At 43.2% G+C, this 12097-nt stretch overlaps 1 protein-coding gene across 2 annotated transcripts in view; it reads left to right on the top strand.

Annotated features, from left to right (window-relative positions):
• DYNC1I1 (dynein cytoplasmic 1 intermediate chain 1) overlaps positions 1 to 12097 on the top strand; it is a 351049-nt gene that overhangs the window by 35718 nt on the left and 303234 nt on the right. The window lies entirely within an intron of this gene.

The following is a 12097-nucleotide window of genomic DNA, read 5'->3' as shown; positions in this document are numbered from 1 at the left end:
GGATCGTCGTCTAAAAAGAAAACTCTCTTTGCTCGTATGTATAGAAACCTGATCTGCCTCCCTACTTGCGTTTTTCTTGGAAAAAAAAAAAAAGACAGGATACTTCTATGCCTCGTAATCCAGATATGTGTTTTTCATACTATAAGGCTGGGTGGCCAAGGTAACCGATATATAACAATTATTATTTTTCAACAAAGTAAAACATAATTGCAGTTGCATTTTAGCCTTCTGACATCCTGCATCTCTGGGTACCATTATACTTTGATGGACGTGGTAGTTTATTTGTCCTTGACAGCATACATAATGCTTTCTCCCTGGGAAATCTTTGCTCTTAAGAGATGCAATGTTTGAGTGAAATAGAGGTGAGAATTGACAAGGGATGGCTGTTCATTTCCATGCGCGCCAAAAAGAGCATTAAGCTGTTATATTTCCTTCCCTTCAAGTGTCGGCACTTACTGTAGTTTTCAAGCACTTGCTATCCTTTACTAATAACCAGTTTCCTTTAAACTGACATTCTAATATCCAACTTGAATTTCACAGAATGACCACAAAATGTGGTGTGATATGGAAAATCAGGTTCCAAATTATGCTGTCTGCTTCATCTTTTTCATTCTACACATTTTGGGGCAAATTACAGGTCATAAGGATGATAGAAGCAGGCCGCCCCTCTGGCTTCCACGCCGAGCATGTTTGCCCGACAGAGATGGAACTTCTCACACAGTGGCAAGAGCCCTGAGAGGTTGAGGGGGAGGGAGGGGGAGAGCGTGAAACACCTGGACTCTTCTTGGTCTCACCCTACTTTTAGAATTCTCATCCCATAAATCTAGCTTTCCTCCTGCTTTCAGACTGTGGTTACAGAGCCCTGCCCCTCAAACTCCCTTGGAATTGCTACACAAAAATCACGTCTTCATACAAGCCTTGGTCTCCCATGCTCAGAGTTTGGGATTCAGAAGACCCAATTGGCATCAAATTTGGGGAGTCACTGGGCTGTATCCTTTTTAAGACTTATCCCACCTTTAAATCTTCTCCTTTCCCAACTGCCCACCAAATTATTTTTTAATAGAGCTTTCGTCCATTCAGTTTAAGCCCCTTTTGTAGATAATGATCCCCTGGTCTGTGCTGAGCATCTGAGGCTGTGAGACAAAGCAGGAAGCAGTACGCCACCATGATAAAGAACAGAGGTTTTGTAGTGGCCAGAAAGGCTGGCTGTGCCTGGCACAGGATGGCCTTGAGGGACCTTGGAACTTCTCCATCCCTCTTTCCGGTTCTGTAAAGTGTAGACCTTTTAAATTCAGGTCCACATTCCTCACCAAGTTCCGGGTGTATTCAAGGAGATGAAGTTGAACAACGGGGCAGGTCAGTCTGAAACAGCCATCATTCGGCCCCTGAGGTCAACGGCGAGAGTAGCCTGGGGGTCTATGAAATGACTGCTTACACTTGTCAGGATCATTGCTGCTAAAGCCATCTTTCAGAAATGTTCCCTGATTAGAAGAGAAGTGTCATTGAGATCCCCTGGTTTCACGGGGAAAGTCGCTGGGTAGTGCTAACGATTACAGGCCAGGCCACACCTGGAAGGCTGGCTGTTTTACCCCACCCCCAGGGCCGTTGGAAGGTAGCCCTGGTGATCTGCTTCTGAGAAGTCCCATCCTTGAAAACCCTGTCAAGGCCAGTTCTGTTCTGCACAGATGTCAGAAGAGACTTGACAGCAGCACACAACACTGTCATGGCAGGAGTCGCTGAATGGCACAAATGGTTAAGCCTGCAAGAGGCAACAGCCATACCACCTCAAATGTGCCCGATCTCTTCTGATCTCAACTGCTGGACAGAAAGGTAGCAGGGTCCAGTCTACCAGAGACACCTGGGAAGAAAGGCCTGGTGATCTAGTACTAAAAGCCAACCTTTGAAAAAGCCTACAGAACCTAGTTCTACTCCGATATGCATGGCTCCCCCACGAGTCGTCATCAGCTCAGTGGCAGTGTGGTTTTTCTTTGGGGATTACTGCTGAAAGAAAGGGGTTGCTGCTATGTGTCATGGGATCCATTCCAACCCATCACGATTCTTTGGAACAAAGTAGACTTCCTCATGGGGTGTTGCTAGGCTGTCATCTTTCCAGAGGCACACTTCCTCATTTTCCTCCTGAGGAGCAGCTGTGGGGTTTGAACCACCAACCTTTCAGCTAGCAGCTGAGCAATTAGCCCTTGTGCCACCAAAGCTCCTCTTGAAAGGCCGTAGATGTCTGAGACCCAGACGTCTCAAAGCTCTTAAAGACGATTTGGCCAAGCTTAACAATACTCCTGCCACCCATCTCATCCAGCTAGTTGTCCATCCCAGAGCCCTAGGCTCCTCCTACCATCAGGTCTCCTCCCCTAACTGTCCTTCACCTTTCAGTTCTCATCTCAGCATCTCCTCCTCCAGCACATCTGCTCTAAGATCTTTCTACACCCAGGACTGGGTTAGTCTTGCTCAACCCTTGCCCTTGTCAAGTCATTGAGCAAACAACGTGCTGTTTACCTCACCACTTGTCCTTCTACCTGAATCTGGTGTTTTCTTACAGGGCTGTATGGTTTTTGTTTACTTATTTTCATCAAGTCCATGTTTCGGCAAATCCTGCCACATGGGAGGCCTTCAGGAAAATCTTGTGTGTAGAATGAGTAAACACACAAATTAGGTAGGGCCCGTCTGAGAAACTAGTCCCGACAGCCTTTCCAAGCACATGGAGCGTTGTGTTGTGCTTGTTTCCCCTGTGTGTTTCTTCGAGGGCTCCTGATTCTGTGTGTGGGATGCTCTAACCTGTAGACCCTGTCAGTGACACCTGAATTTAAAAGTTCCTCCTTTGTATGCTACTGCAAAGCATTGAAAATGGCCCCAGGCTTCTAGGCTTGAGTTTTATAAGCTTTCTTTAAATTTACATCTTAAATAAAACATGAATTTAGAATAAAAACTCTTTGACCAGCGTGACATTATTTTGCCCTGGGAGGAGGGGGAGGAGTATAAATTGGACCACACAAGCTGATTGGTTTCCCAGACTCCAGAAAACCATGTCCATGTTGCATAAAATTACCACGCTCTACTCCTGTAGATGTCAACTGCCTTTTCCCTTATGACTTTATTAATAAAATCTGGTTTAAAAATAAATACAGTGGCTACCACTGAAGACACGGGCCTGGTCTCATGAGAGGTTGGCTCCAGTGCAATGAGGTATGTTGAACAGGGCCACCCTGAAGTTTTGTCCTGTCCTTGGCCATCTGCTGAATTGCTGGAAGGTAGGGGACTAGGGCAAGGGTTTCTTGGCCTGGCCTCATTTTTCCCTCTAATAAACATGGAACCGTCGGTAGAAAAGTGACCAACGATTCTCAGCTGACAATGTTTATTTCTCCGTCTCTCTTTCCCCTTTCTCTGTGCCCTGGGTCACCTCATACACACACGTTATTATTACTCCTCAGAAATAGAAGCATCACTGGCTAGGCAAGGCACCTGGGGTTCTTTTAATTACGAGCACTGTGAAATCACTCCTGGCTGAGTCATTCAAACATCCCAAGATTCTAAAATATTTGCATAAGGTAAAATTAAAACTTCATGACTAAGGTGTGTGATATTGTCTTTCTTTACTTCCTTTAAATGACTAATTGGCAATAAATAAGAACTGCCTTCCCCCCCAATGGGCCCCAGTTACCTAATGTGATCTTTCTCGTGGCCAAATTTGAGTGTTGGTAGCTTTCTAAATATAGAAGTTCTATATTTAGTCAGAAATTTATATCTCTATTGCTATAAGATACCTATGCCTCTATTTGTATATTGTTTTACCTATGACTTGGCAAAGGAGAAAGGCAGAGAGTTAGTTGTGGCAAAACCTTATATTGTAGCAGTAACATTGTGCAGGTAGATTTTACGGATACTATTTTTGTACAACATATGAGTATGCTTGTTGACATCTGACTTGCTATCTGGTATGTTTCATGAATGCTTATGCTTATTTGTTAAAGATGGAATTCATTTCATTAAAACAGATCCTGGGCCTTTCTGCATAGAATATACATGACAGAAAGGTATGAATAGCACGTTCTAAATATATTAAAAAGGAAAAGATTTTCCATTTACTCCATCATGTATAAGCTCCCCTGGGACTTTGGGCCTTCATTGTCAATGGTAATCAATGTTTACTTTTTGTCACTCAGTGAGTTTTTGTTGAAAGAATAAATAAGGGTTGAAGATTAGGTTTTGTCACTAGTGTTTAGAAATGGCTTTATTGTGAGTGCTGGGTCAATGAAAGTCTGAATGACTTGCCTTCCAACAGTGATGTTATCAAACTCTATTCCTGTGTGGAATATAGTTGATGGAGACTGGCCTGGAAAATGTATAATTCTAAAATCCGATAACTATAGTACAATGACTACTACATTTTAGAAGTGTGTGTTCACTCATTCACCCATTCATTTAACCTGGTTTTTATCTAGCACTTACTGGGTGCCAGACACTGGAGACAGCATAAATCTATTCTCAGTGAAACAGACAGCCAAGCTATGGCCCTCATCTAGCATATTGGACATTTAAAGCAAACATTTCACATCTTCGCCTTGTTGTTTGGCATTCAGTAGTTGCTATTGCAATACATTTTCTCTCTTTCCACCTTTTCTGTGTATTCCATTTTCTTACTTTTATCATTGTTTATAGTAAACTTGATGCAAACTCATTCTGCAAACTCCCTGTTCACTTCTGAGTTTTCTCTTTGCCTCTGTTATATATATGAATGTTGACAACTCACATTAGTGGTTGAATGCTAACATTAGGACAGCATACACACTTTGTTATCTTCACGGACAGAAACCCAGAAGCCGACGCAGCACTGAAGGTTAGTGGATGGCGCTGAGAACCCAGCCGTGCTCTCAGGCGTCCTCACTGTTCTCCGGTGATGCTTTCCCCCAATGGCAGGCAGACTTCAAAGATGAGAATGCATTTCAGGCTCAAGGAGACTAAGTGTGGAGTCCAGTGCCACGGGAGGAAGGTATGGCTCATAACAATAACTGATTTTTGACAAGCTTCAAGAAAGCTTTCACTTCTGTAAACTCACAGCCTCTGTTGTAAGGTGTCCGTGCATCACCCGTGCTACAGTGTTTCAGATGTGGGGTGATACCTAGTCTTAAGCAATCATTGTAAAGAAAGAAAAATTTGGCATGTTTGAGGTATCCTCAGCAGCCCTGCCTGTAAATCTGTCACACACAAAAGAAAGAAAGAAAGAAAGAAAGAAAGAAAAAACACACAAAGTAGACATAGAATCTGACTTGAAGAAGCCTACAGATGTCATACCTTTTAGACAGTTTTTGAAAGCAATTTACATCATATTTTTATCTTTTGAGTTAGAATGTGTGTTAGTCTGGGTACATTAGAGAAACAAATCCACAGAAACTCATAGATATAAGAGAGGTTTTGTTTTTAATCATGTTATGGGAGGCTCATACAACTCTTATCATAATCCCTACATACATCCATTGTGTCAAGAACTTTTTGTACATTTGTTTCCCTCATCATTCTCAAAACATTTGATTTCTATTTGAGCCCTTGGTATCAGCTCCTCATTTTCCCTCTCCCTCTCCACTCCCCCATGAACCTTTGATAATTTATAAATTATTATTTGTCATATCTTACACTGTCGGACGACTCCCTTCACCCACTTCTTCACTGTCTGTCCTCCAGGAAGAAGGTTATATATGGATCCTTGTAATTGGTTCCCCCTTTCTCCCTCATCTTCCCTCTAACCTCCCAGTATCACCACTCTCACCACTGGTCCTGAAGGGTTCATCTGTCCTGGATTCCTGTGTTTCCAGTTGCTATCTGTACCAGTGTACATCCTCTGGTCTAGCCGGATTTGTAAGGTAGAATTGGGATCATGACAGTGGGGGAGGAAGCATTCAAGAACTAGAGGAAAATTATGTTTCATCGTTGCTATAGTGCACCTTGATTGGCTCATCTCCTCCCTGTGGCCCTTCTGCAAGCGGATGTCCAATTTTCCACAGATGGGCCCTGGGTCCCCACTCTGCACTCCCCCTCATTCACAATGCTATGATTTTTTGGTTGTTGTTCTTTGATGCCTGATTCCTGATCCCGTTGACACCTTGTGATCTCACAGGCTGGCGTGCTTCTTCCATGTAGGCTTTGTTGTTTCTCAGCTAGATGGCTGCCTGTTTATCTTCAAGCCTTTAAGACACCAGACACTATATCTTTTGATAGCCAGATACCATCAGCTTCATTCACCACATTTGCTTGTGCACCCATTGTCTTCAGCGATTATGCTGGGAAGGTGAGCATCTCAGACTGCCAAATTGTTAGAACAAAGTGTTCTTGTGTTGAGGTAGTACTTGAGCAGGGGCCCAGTGTCCAGATATCTGTTTCCTTAATACTAAACTATAAATATGTGTACATAGATCTATTTCCCCCTCATCATATATAAATATATTTACATCTGTATAAGCCTGTGCTTAGATCTCTATAACTGCCCTTTTACTTCCTACTTCTTTCCTCTATTTCTTTGTACTTTCCTCTTGTCCCACTATTATGCTCAGCCTTCATTTGGGTTTCAGGAATTCCTCTTGGGTACATTGCCCTTAATCCAGTCATACCAGACTTCCTACACACTCCTGTGCATTGCTGCTCTGAGCAGAAACATTGTCCCCTCAGGGCTTGGTGAGCCAGGATGTGCTTCACTCTTTTTTTTTCCCCTTCCCCCCTCGTTGGCTCCTGTGTGCTCTGACCAGACAAGTCCCTCTTCTTGGGCTGTAGCGTCAGTGCTGGCTTCTGAAGTGAATTCTTCAGCGGTGAGGGTGCTGCTGTCCACTTAGTTGGTAATGGGGCCGGCCCCTCAGGTCTCTCTATCGGTTCCCTGCTTCCTGTGAGTGTGTTGCGTACTTGTCTTGGAGCTCTGGGTTGAAGTCTGGTCCCTCTTTCCCTGTGGAGACACAATCTGCACCCGCCCCCTGTGTGAGTTAGTGTCCTGTTCCCCTGGATACCCCTGTCCTCCCCCCCCCCCTTTAGTGGGCTACCATATGTATCCCTGAGTTCAGTCTGACCCCTGCCATATTACCTGGACCTCACCCCAGGGACGTATGTATATAGTAACTTCTTCCCTATGCCCCTTTTTAATTTTTTGAGCTCACCTCAACAGACTCATGTAGTACTTGTCCTTTTGTGCTTGGCTTACTTCGCTTAGCATTATTTCCTCCAGTTCTTCTCTTGCAGTGATGTGCTGCATGCGTTCATCACTGTTTTTTAGAGATACGTAATACTTCATTGTTTGGATGTACCAGGGTTTTTTAATCCATTCGTCTGTTGATGGATATTTGGGCTGTTTCCACCTCCTTGCAATTGTGAACTGTGCCTCAATGAGCATTGGGGGATAGATGTCTGGCCACGGCATGTTTCGTCTCTTCTTGGTAGATGTCCAGTAAGGGGGGTTGCTTGATCATCTGATAGCTCAATTTCAAACTATTTTAGATCTCGCCAAATCAATTTCCATAATGCCTGTACATACCTACAGGTCCACCAGTAGTGGACAAGAGTTTCTATCTCTCCGCATCCCCTCCAGCACTACTTACTTTCAGATTTCTTGAATTGGGCTATCTTTGAAGGTGTTAGGTGGTATCTCATAGTTGTTTCCATTTCTCTTATGGCTAGAGATCTGGAACATTTTCTCACTTATTTAGAGGCCATTTGGATTTCTGCCCTTGAGAAACTCCTGCTCAGGTCCTTTGCCTACCTCCTGAGTAGAAAATTGTTTTTTTCTTGTTATAAGTTGGCAAAGTATTGTACATTTTAGTAATAAAGACTTTGTCTGATGTGTCATTGCTGAAGATGTTTTCCCATTATTTGGCCTCTCTTATTATTCACTTGGTGAATTCAAGAGATTTTTATACAAAGGATAAGTGCACATCAAGAAAACATCCCAACCCAGTGCTGCCCAAGCCCACAAGTCCAACATTAACCCATTAACTCATAACCCGACACCAATCCACAAAGTTCTCCTCCATCTCAAAAAACACACACAATGATGCCAACTGCAGGAGGAAAGTCTAATCAGTGAATGTAAGCATCTCAACCCTGGCAGGGGTCTCCACACGGCTATTCCAGTACCCAGGACTGCATCGGCGTAGGTCCATGTGGCTTCTCCTCAGAGATGTCTTGCAGGAAGTGAGCCTTGCCAGCTGCAGCAGGGGATTGGCTAAGGCAGCTGCACCCTGGTCCGACCATCGCAAAGCAAGAGACCCAAGAACTAGAAAGGCAAGGCTCACTAAGCCATTTTTCCCTCCACCCTTCAGTTAACCCAACATGTGTTTATTGGCCAGGTTGGCACAATAAGCTAACTACCTCAGAATGTATAATTGAAGTCTATGTAAATTAGAATATACTCTATTATAGTTATTAGTATACTTATATTACTTTTGTCAACTTATTTTGTTAAGTGTTTTCACTTTATTTTAAACTGTGGTATAATTATTTAAAATTATGATATAAGAGTTGAATAGAAAATTTCAAATGGCAGTTCAGGAAGACAAGGTAAAATATTGTAATAAATATGCAAAGACCTAGACTTAGAACCAAAAAGGAAGAACATATTCGGCATATCTTAAATTGAAAGAACTGAAGAAACAAGTCAAGTCTTGAGTTGTAATACTGAAAGATTCTATGGGGAAAATAGTGAATGATGCAGGAAGCATTAAAAGAAGATGGAAGGAATACACAGAGTCACTGTATCAGAAATTGACATTCAGTCATTTCAAAGCTAGTGTCACATCAAGAGTGAAGAATGAGTAAAGACATTCAAGCTGCACTGAAGACATGAGCTGAAAACAAGGCTCCAAGAATTGATGAAATACCAATTGAAATATTTCAACAAGCTGATGAAATATGGGAAGCACTCATTCATATATGCCCAAAAATTTGGAAGACAGTTACTTGGTCAACTGACAAGAAGAGATTAATATTTATACCCATTCTACAGAAAGATAACTCAACAGAATGTGAAAATTATGGAATAATATCACTGACAACACATGCAAACAAAATTTTGCTGAAGATCATTCAGCAGCGATTGCAGCAGTTCAGTGACAGAGCGCTTCCAGAGATTCCGGCTAGAATCAGAAGAGGACCTGGAACAGGGATGCCATTGTTGATAACACATAGATGTTGGCGTAAAGCAGTATTGTTGTTGTTAGGTTTCATCAAGTCAGTTGTGACCAATAGCAACTCTATGCACAATGAAATGAACCCCTCCCAAATTCTGCGTCATCTTCACAATTGTTTCTATGCTGAGCCCCTTGTTGTAGCCACTGCATCAATTCATCTCAATGAGGACCTTCCTCTTTTTCCTGCCCCTTCACTTTCCCAAGCTGAATGTCTTTCCCCAGGGACTGACCTCTCCTGACAAAATATGTCCAAATATGTAGAATGATGTCTTAACATCCTTGCCTCTAAGGAACACTCTGGCTGTTCTTGTTTCAAAACAGATTTGTTGGTCATTTTTTTAAAAGATAATTTTATTGGAGGCTCTTAGAGCTCTTAAAACAATTGTATCAAGCATATTTGTACATATGTTGTCATCATCATTTTCTAAACATTTACTTTCTATTTGAGCCCTTGGTACCAGCTCTTCTTTTATATCTCCCTCCTCCCCCCTTTCCACCCTTGTGACTCCTTGATAAATTATAAATTATTATTTTCATATATTACACCAACTGCTGTCTCCCTTCACCCACGTTTCTGTTGTTCATCCTCCTTGGGGTAGAGGGCTGAGCTATCAATCGTTGCAATCAGTTCCCCCTTCCTCCCCAACTCCCCATACCTTCTCCCTACCCTCCTGGTATCACTACTCCCATTTCTGTTCCTGGGCGGTTTCTGACCTGGATTCCATGTGTTGTGAGCTGTTATCTGTACCAGTGTACATGTTCTGATCTAGCCAGAACTGAAAGGCAGGACTGGGTCATGATTGGGGTTGGCAGGGTGGGTGGGGGATGAGGAAGCCTCAAAGAGCCAGAGGAATATATTGTGTGTTTGACTCATTCCTCCTTTCTGACCCTTCTGTGAGGGGAAGTTTTATTGTCTACAAATGGGTTTGGGGTCTCTGCGCCTACCCCCCTCATTCTCAACAATATATTTGTTTGTTTGGGGTCTTCTGATGTCTGTTACCTGATCTCATCGGCACATCATGATCACACAAGCTGGTTTGTTTCTTCCATGTGGGCTTGTGGCTTCTCTGCTAAATGGCTGCTTGCTTAACTTCAAGCCCTTAAGACCCCAGATGCTATATCATTTGATAGCTGGGTATCATCAGCTTTCTTTACCACATTTACTTGTGCACCCATTCTGTCTTCAGCGATCATGTCAGGAGGGTGAGCTTCACAGAATTCAAGGTTGTGAAAACAAAATGTTGAGGGAGGGCTTGAGCAGAGGCCCAAAGTCCATCCACTCCCTCAATGTATTGCCATATAAGTATATGTAGACAGGCCAATACCTCTATTTTTATGAATTTATATATTTAATTATGTGCACACCTATGTTTATACCTCCAGCCATAGCTTTGCTTCCTAGAGCTTTCCTCTTTCCTTTTACCTTCCTCGTGCCCCACCATCGTGCTTGCCCTTCTTCTGCCTCTTAATAATTCCTCTCAGCTAGATTGCTGTTGATCCAACACCACCAGGATCTCTGCGTCCTCCTCACTGCTTTAAATTCCCTAGTTGTTCCCCTGTTGATGGTGTTGTCTGCTCACCACTCCCTTCCGCCATCTCCTCCTCCTCCCAAATCCCTCCGGATCCTTCAGTCCTGTTGCTTTCTCCTTGGGCTCGCTTCCCATGCCTACATTATACAGGTAGGCAAAACAATAACAACAGAGACAAAACAAAAAGAATATGAAAGATTGAATGAAAAGAGGGGAAAAAACTAGCAAAAAGGAAAATGAAAACGCATACATAATTCCAGATCTGTCCTTTGACCTTTATGACTATCTCCCCACTGGTTCTGGGGGCATCCAGGAACTGCCCCTTCTAGTCTGAAGTCTATTTTTAGGTTTCCTTGGGGGATTTGTGGCTTGGTTTTGCTACCATTGCTGATCTGTTATGTTCCCTTCTTGGTTCGCCCCACTGTGGGGGGTTCAGATGGGACTCACTCCCTGCTATGTGTCCTCAGTATTGTCCTCTGTCATAATATGATCCAGCAAGGGGCATCACGTCTGTTATCAGCCCTGCAGTCCTCTCTGTGCCTTAGCAGTTCATGCAGGGACATCATCCTCAGGGCTTGGTGTGCCATAATGGGGTCTAGAGCCTCACTCTTTCTTTTTCCTTCTTGGTTTGCTTCCGTGTGGGTGTGGCAGGCTGGCCCCTCTCCCCAACCTGTAGATTTAGTGTTGTCTTCTGTAGCACACACTTCTAAGGAGGGGGTCAGTTTTGCTCTGATTGGGGCCCGTCCTCTAGACCTCTCTGTTCATGAGTTGCTCCATGTGGTTTCATTGCCCTCAAGGTTTGGCACACTCTGGTGGGGTCTGCACTCACACTCCCATTTCTTTGAAGACGTAAACAATACCCTCCCCCTGGGTGGATTCGTGCACTGCTCCCCCAGTGCCAGCATCTCCCTCTTACTTACTTTTTCCTTTTCTTCCCCCTCCCCACCCCTACCCTTCCCCCTTCTTTGTGTTTGAATGACATATACATCCCCGGGTTGATCTGTCCACCACCTGATTGCCTGGACAAGTATAGTATGAGAGGAGTGGCTTTTCTTCTATACGTACTGTGCTGATTATACTTTCCTCAGTGGACCCAGGTTGTACTTGTCCTTTTGTGATTGGCTACTTTCACTTAGCAAAATTTTCTCCAACTCTTCCCATGAGACGATACACTTCATGAAGTGATCAGTGCTTCTTTTTTTTTTTTGAAAAGTCCATGTTCAGATATTTATTTTCTTACTATTCTTTTTTTTTTAACAATTTATTGGGGCTCATATAATTCTTATCACAATTCATACATATACATACATCAATTGTATAAAGCACATCTGTACAGTCTTTGCCCTAATCATTTTTCTCTCCTCTTTTCTTTTTTTACATTTTATTAGGGACTCA

Source organism: Tenrec ecaudatus, chromosome 9, assembly GCF_050624435.1.
Source record: "Tenrec ecaudatus isolate mTenEca1 chromosome 9, mTenEca1.hap1, whole genome shotgun sequence".
In the NCBI taxonomy this organism is placed as follows: Eukaryota; Metazoa; Chordata; class Mammalia; order Afrosoricida; family Tenrecidae; genus Tenrec; species Tenrec ecaudatus.
This window is presented reverse-complemented; position numbering and strand designations above follow the sequence as displayed.